We start from the raw sequence: 8,596 nt of genomic DNA, 5'->3' as shown, positions 1-8,596 counted from the left end.
AATCAAAAATGGGGTTAAACCAAGCGGTGAGGAGGTGTCACATCACTTCCACTGTCTGTCAGTAGTCTCTGGAAGCAGATCAGGCTTCAGAGGCAAGGGACATTTAGACACACATCTACCCTTAGCACTGGTTCACATATATGCGGCCACGCGGGCTGCATTTTGCACAGGCACGAGAGCCCATTCATTTGAATGGACTCCCGTGCCCCGTGACACACAGATAAGAAGTCCCTGCACTTCTGAAAACGCAGCCCGCATGGGAACCTTAGTTCCCAGTACGGTTGTGTTTTCTAGTGTGTGGGGCGTGCCATTATAACTAATGGCACTCACCCGCGGGTCTGCATTTCTCTGTGCGGGTGGTGCGGCTGCACGGATTTTCGTGCGGATCCGCAGCGGCACCACCTGCACAGATGTGAACCTAGCCTTAACATCTCCCCATCCGGCCCATGTCGATAAACGGCCAGACAGGAGCGCTGCTGATGCGGGTTAATGTTTCTAAACGTCCTCCTGCATCCATTGCCTGTGCACACTCCCTGGGAGCACATACAGTGGGGATCGAAAGTTTGGGCACCCCAGCTAAAAATTTGTATTAATGTGCATAAAGAAGCCAAGGAAAGATGGAAAAATCTCCAAAAGGCATCAAATTACAGATTAGACATTCTTATAATATGTCAAAAAAAGTTAAATTTTATTTCCATCATTTACACTTTCAAAATAACAGAAAACAAAAAAATGGCATCTGCAAAAGTTTGGGCACCCTGCAGAGTTAATATCTTGTACTGCCCCCTTTGGCAAGTATCACAGCTTGTAAACGCTTTTTGTAGCCAGCCAAGAGCCTTCAATTCTTGTTTGAGGTATCTTTGCCCATTCTTCCTTACAAAAGTCTTCCAGTTCTTTGAGACTTCTGGTCTGTCTGTCACGCACTGCTCTTTTAAGGTCTATCCATAGATTTTCAATTATGTTGAGGTCAGGAGATTGTGAAGGCCATGGCAAAACCTTCAGTTTACGCCTCTTGATGTAATCCCCCGTGGATTTCGAGGTGTGTTTAGGATCATTATCCATTTGTAGAAGCCATCCTCTCTTTAACTTCAGCTTTTTCACAGATGGCATCAAGTTACCATCCAAAATTTGCTGAAATTTTATTGAATCCATTTTTCCTTCTACTCGTGAGATGTTCCCTGAGTATTTCTCAGTGGCTGCAAAAAAGCAGCCAGAGAGAAGGAGAAATTATTATTATTATACAGGATTTATATAGCGCCAACAGTTTGCTAAGCGCTTTACAATATAACGAAAGACAATACAGCAACAATACAGTTCAATACAAGAGGGATAGGAGAAATGATTGCCTTTACAGCCTTTATGGGTGTAAAAGCAATCAATGTAAAAAAAAGAAAAAGAAATCTTCATCACCCCCCACAAGTAGTACAGTGTCACTATGGTGACACTGTACTGCTAGGGTGACAGTATGTAAAAAAAAAAACATAAATAATAATATAAAAATGTAAAAACACTTTAGAAAAATTATCATTTTTGGTTATAAACTAAGTTCGGTTATTATTATTTTTACTAAAAAGATAGATTAATACATTGTTGCCAATATTTATGAAGAAAGATTATTTATTTGCAAAATTTTATAAGAAAAACTTTTTTTTTTAAATTTTTGGAATTTTTCATTTATATAGAAAAAAAATTAAAATCCCAGTGGTGAATAAATACCACCAAAATAAAGTTTTATCTGTCTCAAAAAAATGCTAAACAATTCATATGGGTAAAGTGTTGCATGACCGCGCAATTGTCATTCAAAGTGTGATAGCACTGAAAGCTGAAAATTGGCCTGGACTGGAAGGGGGTGAAAGAGTCCAGACTTGAAGTGGTTAAAGTGGTTGTAAACCGCATACATGAAATATGAACAAAGCACATCCTTCTCCAGTGTATACTTGTCCTAGTCCAGAGCACTAAGCGTCTTTTGTGTCTGCTGCTTCCTTCCTCTGCTATCAGCATAAGTCACTTCTGACAAGTTTTCCTGACACCAAGTGAAAAATGGTGATGGGTGGGAGCTCCAGCACGCAGCCTGCCATTGACAGCCTCAGCTCTCTTTCTGTGTGCTGTGTGAAGGGGTGTGTGTCCATTCCCTCCAATCAGCTGTCAGAGCTCTGCTCACTGATGTAACTTCAGCTCTCTGCCCTCTGCTTTTCAGAGCTGAGAGATCCTGTGTAAATTCTGCACTTTGAACGGCTGTAGAGAAGAGAAGACTGCAGATAAACAGGTACAATTTATGAAGGAGGATTTGTTTCATCTTTGCGTATTATCCGAGGCCAGTCCCTTCATTGGGTTTACAATCACATTAATGTGTGCTTTTTTTTTCAGTCCAGTGAGCTGCTGGTGGGTCATCCCTGCCCCACAGCTCATGCCAATGAAGAGACAGAGAGGAAGTAGGAGGACATCCAGGCTCATCTCTACTTACCCTATGTCACCATAGAGTGTCACAACATGAAGTTGAAGGAAGAGTCATCCTGTGACACTTCAATAAAGTTAATGAGAAAAAGTAAATAGGGCAATGCATTTTAACCGCTATATATATGTATGTGATTTTGCATGTCAAGGTAGGGGGGGCGCCCACACCTCCCTACCCATGCTGTCATTGGCGGCTACAGCTGTTGATCACCGGGTCCCGGCCGGAGACTCCCCACCGATACCCGGTGATCGCCCGGCGGCCATCTTTGTGAGTGGTTGTTTGCTGTTTTATGCTCCACGTGGCTGTATTGTTATTTTAATAAAAATTACTACACTATATGCTGCTGTTTTGTGAGCTCCTTTTCAGGATGTGCCATATTTGGATCGATTACTGATCGGTGTACTGGAGGTCCATTTCCAGGAATGCCCATTATAGTCCATTTCACAGTGGAGGTCATTGGGGTATCTTTCCATTTCCTGCAGTGGACAAGACACATCGCTTGGAGGGCTTTCCATGCAGAGCCTGTTTATTTCTTGCTTCTGGTGAGTGCATAGTGGTGGAGGATTGTCACAGATGTCACTTCACATCGCTGATCACCATTGATTTACACATTACACTGTTCAACAAATTTTTATTTTTTGCCAGTTTTGGAAACAAAAGGATCCATTTCTTAATGAATTTCACATTCTGAGTTCAAATATAACAATGAAATTTGTCAATTGGCTCTAGTTTTTCTGTAAACGGAAAGTTTTCTACTATAGGCGTAATGACTACATAATGCACAATAATTATATAGATAGATGTCTTTCCACAAATATAAAGCAAGTGATATTGACTACATAACAAAGCCTAAATGGCATAATATATTGCATAGGATTACCAAGAATAATTATAGTCATAAGCTAAGTTGAATCATTTTAATACTTAGGATTCTCACTAGTTTTGTCTTCAGTTTGTGTCGGTTTTGCTTCTCTTGGCTTTTCTCTTGTATTCGAGGAAAGGGCTATCTCTTACAACTGCACGTGACTACACGCTTCAGGTTCTTCCTCACTTGACTCAACCACGAAGGATTCTGGTGCTTTAGGAATTGGTAGCCCCTCTCCATGAGGAACTGGACGTATTGCCGATGGAATATTTGGATATTTGGTGCACAGATAACTTTTTCTTCTTATTTAGCCCTTTTACAATTGGAGGCACCATACAAAAGTAACAATTACTAACATGATCTGTTGGCTCTCTCCAAATCATTGGCACAGCGAAAGGCATAGATGCCCTTTTTCCATTCAACCATTGCTCCAGTGCCGTCCCACAAGAATTGCAGCATATATGTGGTGCCCAGCTCTTGTCCTGGTCTCCTATCTTGCAGCCAAAATACAAGTTGTAGGCTTTCTTAATCATTCCTGTGATCCTCCTTTTTTGTGAGATAAAAGTTATTTCACCGCAGATATAGCAGAAGTTATCTGCTTTATTCACACAAGTTCGAGGCATTACTGAGTAGCCTATATAAGCATAAAACGAAATGTAAAGACGCTGTCGAACTACAATCAGCTACAGATACTGCAGCTTTTATGCAGTGAAGTGATGCAATTAAAGGCTAATATTGCATCATCTCAGTATACATGCAATTTTCTATTGGTCACCAGTATCAATTGCGCAATATGCAGCTGAAGTTGCATCATAATTTTGAATGGCTTACGTCATTAGATGGGTAAATATATCATGGAAACTAAAGCCAATCAACATTTTTTAGGGTCATTTTCATTTTCAGCACCCCAAAATTATGTAAGATTAGCTAATTTTATGCCCAAAACTTTTTACCTTTTGAACAGTGTTATTGTTGGATACTGAAATTTCCTTTGGACTTTATGATTTAGATAATGGATATTAGTTCACAGAATTATTTGTTCATTTATTGGTGCTGCACCTTTATATCTGTGTTTATTCACTGAAGTAGGAGGGTTTGCCACTGTGTGCTAGCTGCTTGTTTATTTATTTCTTTGCGCTCACCACACTTTTTTTTGGCACTTTTTTGTATATTGCAATGGCCTAACCTGTAGTGGAAGGAGAGGAGGCCATATTGCTGTTGTTAGGGGCAACTGGATTAATGTTGTCTGCTTAAGCAGCCAGTGAGTGGGAATTGTTGGTGACATGGCATGGGTGACAAAAGGCCCTGGTAGTGAGGGGTTTGTGAGCTCCATGTACCTAGCAGGCTGTCATGGAAGAGGAGTAGAGAACGTGAGAGGCCTCATGATGAAGAAGCTCAGAAACATGTGAAGAGATGATCCCTATGTGATAGGGAGAAGTCTCGTCATGTCACCAGGGGATTGGGCCATGCTGGTACAGGTGCCATGGTAACCAAAATAAAGAAGAGAAACATACAGGAAGGGTTAAAGTGACTGTATAGGTTTTTATGTTGTTTTTTTAATTAAAATAATAAACATGTCATACTTACTTGCTCTGTGCAATGGTTTTGCACAGAGCAGCATGATCCTCCTCTTCTTGGGTCTCTTACCAGCACTCCTGGTTCCACCCCCATGCCCAGTGCCCCCATAGCAAGTTGCTTGCTATGGGGGCACACGTGTGTGTTTGCTCCTGAGCCCTGCTCTGTTTGTCCATAAGACATACAGAGCGGCTCGGCCCCACCCCCTTCCTCCTCACTGGCTCTGATTGACAGCAGCAGGAGCCAATGGCTCCTACTGATGTATCTGAGCTTATGAGGAGCAAGAGAGCTGAGAGAGTCTCAGCTCTGGTGTACAACATCGCTGGATCAGGATCAGGTGAGTATTGGGGGGGGGAGCTGCGGGGTGGGGGGGGACTCCATGCAGGTTTTTTTACCTTACTGCATAGAATATAGAAACCTTCTACCTTTACAATCACTTTAACTGTGCAAATGAGACGCCAGCCTTCACCTCTGAGTGCAAGCATGAGCGAGTCCCCACTTGGGCACGTTAAGCCCCGCCTACAGGAACATTTCCATGACAGGCAGCTGATGTTCTTAGAAGGAGAATAACTGTTCTAACCTGAATGTTTTTCTCATGTCAGGTGTACTTCAATATGTGAAATTACTTGTGCAACCAGTTTCCTGAAATGATTAGCCATGATACACACATTGTGACACACATTGTTCCTCATCATGGGAATCAAAGATTAATCAAACTGTTTACCATTAGGTTCTCACGTGTCATAATAATTGACAACCCTGCTTCAGAAACATGACACACATTACAAAGTAATGACCAGAAAAAGTCTTGATATTATATGGTATCTCCATGTCTAGGGGACATCTTGATGTCCAGGCACTCCCTGGGTTACAAATAAGATGTTTATTCTTAAGTTGAATTTGTATGTAAGTTAGAATAGGCACAATTTTTAAGAGTAACTCCAGCCACAAGATAATTTTTAAGTTTCGGATAGCATACACAAGGGTAACTGGCCATGCAGTGATGTGGGATTGCTGGCAGGCCGTCCAGACAGTAGGTGGCAGCATGCAGTGAGCAGCAGGATGGCCACTTGTCAATTTCTAGTACCAGTGTGATGTCACGCTGCCTCTCTTATTAAAGCAAAGCTCCACCCAACAGGGGAAGTTCCGCTTTAAGCCTTTGTCCCCCACTCCCCATTAAGGATTGGCACTTTTGGGGAGCGGCTAACCAAATTTGACAGGTATCCTCTCCTAGGTGATCAGAAGCAGAAGTTGTCCTCCCCCCCTCCCTCCCCATAGTCTTGTGGGACACGTGACAGGTCCCAGAAGACTACAGGGCCATTCAGAAAGCGCAGTGGTTCTCGCACATGCACATTGGGCACCCGGCTGTGAAGCTGCAAGCTGTCATAGCTGGGTGCCCACACTGAAGAAGCCGGGGAGAGAAGACGGCTGCTGAAACCAGCGGTGGTGAGGATACTGCTGGACCAAGGAACTGGTGAGTGTCTGTATTTTAAATGTCAGCAGCTACAGTTTTTGAAGTCATGAATTCTATGCATGAAGTTAAAAAAAACGTCTCTGAGCAGCATCTCCGCCAGCCCCCCCTCTAGTACTCACCTAAGCCCCCTCTCGATCCAGCGCTGTGCACTGGAGTCTTGGCTATCCCAGGACTCCCTGTTCTCATTGGCTGAGACAGAAGTGGGAGCCACTGGCTCCCACTGCTGTCAATCGCAGCCAGTGAGCCAATGAGAAGAAAGAGAGGGGCGAGGCTAAAATTCTATACATGTATGGCAGTCCTAAAGTATAACTAAAGGCAAAAGTTTTGGATAGAATGGACAGGGATTAGAACAGCTGTCAGGTTTATATTGCTACTCGCTATTTGTGTACCTTTATCATAATAAGTAAAAGAAAATCAGAAAATTGTGGGTTGTCCCCAGAACAGTAATAGAAGGGAAATCTTCCAATAGGGACGGACTCTAGTTCTGGCGAGTTGGTGACCTGAGGGGCCCTAAAGGATTGCTTTAATTTATAGGGATTTTCTCTCACTTCCTGTTTTGGCTATGGGACATGAAGTAAAGGTATATCTCCGCAATGGAACATAGATGGAAGAATTTGCTAGGCAGATTTTAAATGCAAAACGCATCAAAAACGCGGCAAAAATGCATCAAAAACACAATACATGCTTTTCTGCATTGAAATCTGTAGAATCAAAAATGCAACGTTTTGCGTTCAAAAAAGTCCCTGACCCTTTCCAAAAAACGCACGAGGTGAAAACGCAGAGATGTGAACCTGTCCCATAGGAAATCATGGACTGTACTATGTTTCTGCAAAATGCTTAGGTGTGAACCTAGGATTACACAGAACTGTAGGATCAAATGACTGGACCAGAGTGGATTGAAAATAGGTATGTACACACATTGTTTATACAGGTTAAGCAGGATACTTAAGATAGGGAGAGTCAGGCAACTAGCATTTTCAGGAATGACTACAGCTTTCCTTTAGTTATACAATGTAAGAACAAATATTTTTGTGCAACATGCAGTGACTCCTAGCACTCAATGACATTTTCATTTTTGAACAGTTTAAGGTCCATTCACTCTAGGAACTTCTGTGAATTGCACAGAACACCCTGCAGATCCTATGGGATTCACATGCAGTTCTGTGCAGTGCAATGTCAGCCCATTCATTTTTAATGGGCTGAAATTGTATTGCACCACACCATAAGTAATGCATGCACTACATTTGGAAATGCACTACAATAGGATTGCATGGTACAGAAGTGTGATCTGGTGCAGGCAAACACATTGTGTTTGTGACATGCATTTGAGGTGTCGTTAACTTTGCACTGGCACCTACTGCAAATCGCAAGGGCAGTGCAATTGGAATGTGATGTGGGAAACCAGCATGGAACCCAGGTTTCCCGTACCGTGTTCCAGTGTAAAGAGGCCCTAAAGTATTAAAGGTAATGATTGTTGTATAGTTATTATTAACTATGGAACACTCAATTGTGCATTACTAAATAAAGCCAAGCTTTGTGTAACATTACAGATAGTAATAGCAAATAGTGTAGCATTTTGTATTGTAGATATAACAAAAGCCAATAGCTGCTGGGCAAATAGGATTGAAGAAATAAGCTGTGTTATTCATGGGTTAGCCTCTTTCTGCAGGTATCATATCTGTAACACAACAGGTTGGAGTTATTATTATCATACAGGATTTATATAACGCCAACAGTTTGCACAGCGCTTTACAATATAAAGGGAGACAATAAAGCAACAATACAATCAAAACCGGAGTTGATGTCTTCTGTAGGGTTGTCATGAGCAAGATGGACACATTTTTTTAAATCACCTTGCAAAGATCAACATTGGGAAAACTGTTACATGGTTGCAAAATGTGTATTACTTCCAAAGGGAAATTTATGCGAAATGCACACCTTGGCATTTCGAATCGCAGGCAGAATTGCCACGATTCTGCCTGCGATTTCAAAGCGCTCTGTTAAAATGACGTATCACACAACACGAATTTCAGATGCTATTTGTGATAATGGAACCTAAAAACGCATTGCGGTTCTGCCACGATTGTTATGCAATAAAGTGTGTTGCATTCACGGCAAACCGCATTGAGAAAAACTTGTCACGCAAAAGAAGCTCCTCCTTTTTCGATGACACACTTCATGTTGTCGTTTGCTGAAATTGCAGTGCAATTTAATGTGTGACATTCGC

This window comes from Staurois parvus, unplaced genomic scaffold (genome assembly GCF_062004578.1).
Source record: "Staurois parvus isolate SC_StPar_1 unplaced genomic scaffold, SC_StPar_1.0 ptg000155l, whole genome shotgun sequence".
NCBI lineage: Eukaryota > Metazoa > Chordata > Amphibia > Anura > Ranidae > Staurois > Staurois parvus.
Note: the sequence above shows the minus strand (reverse complement) of the source record.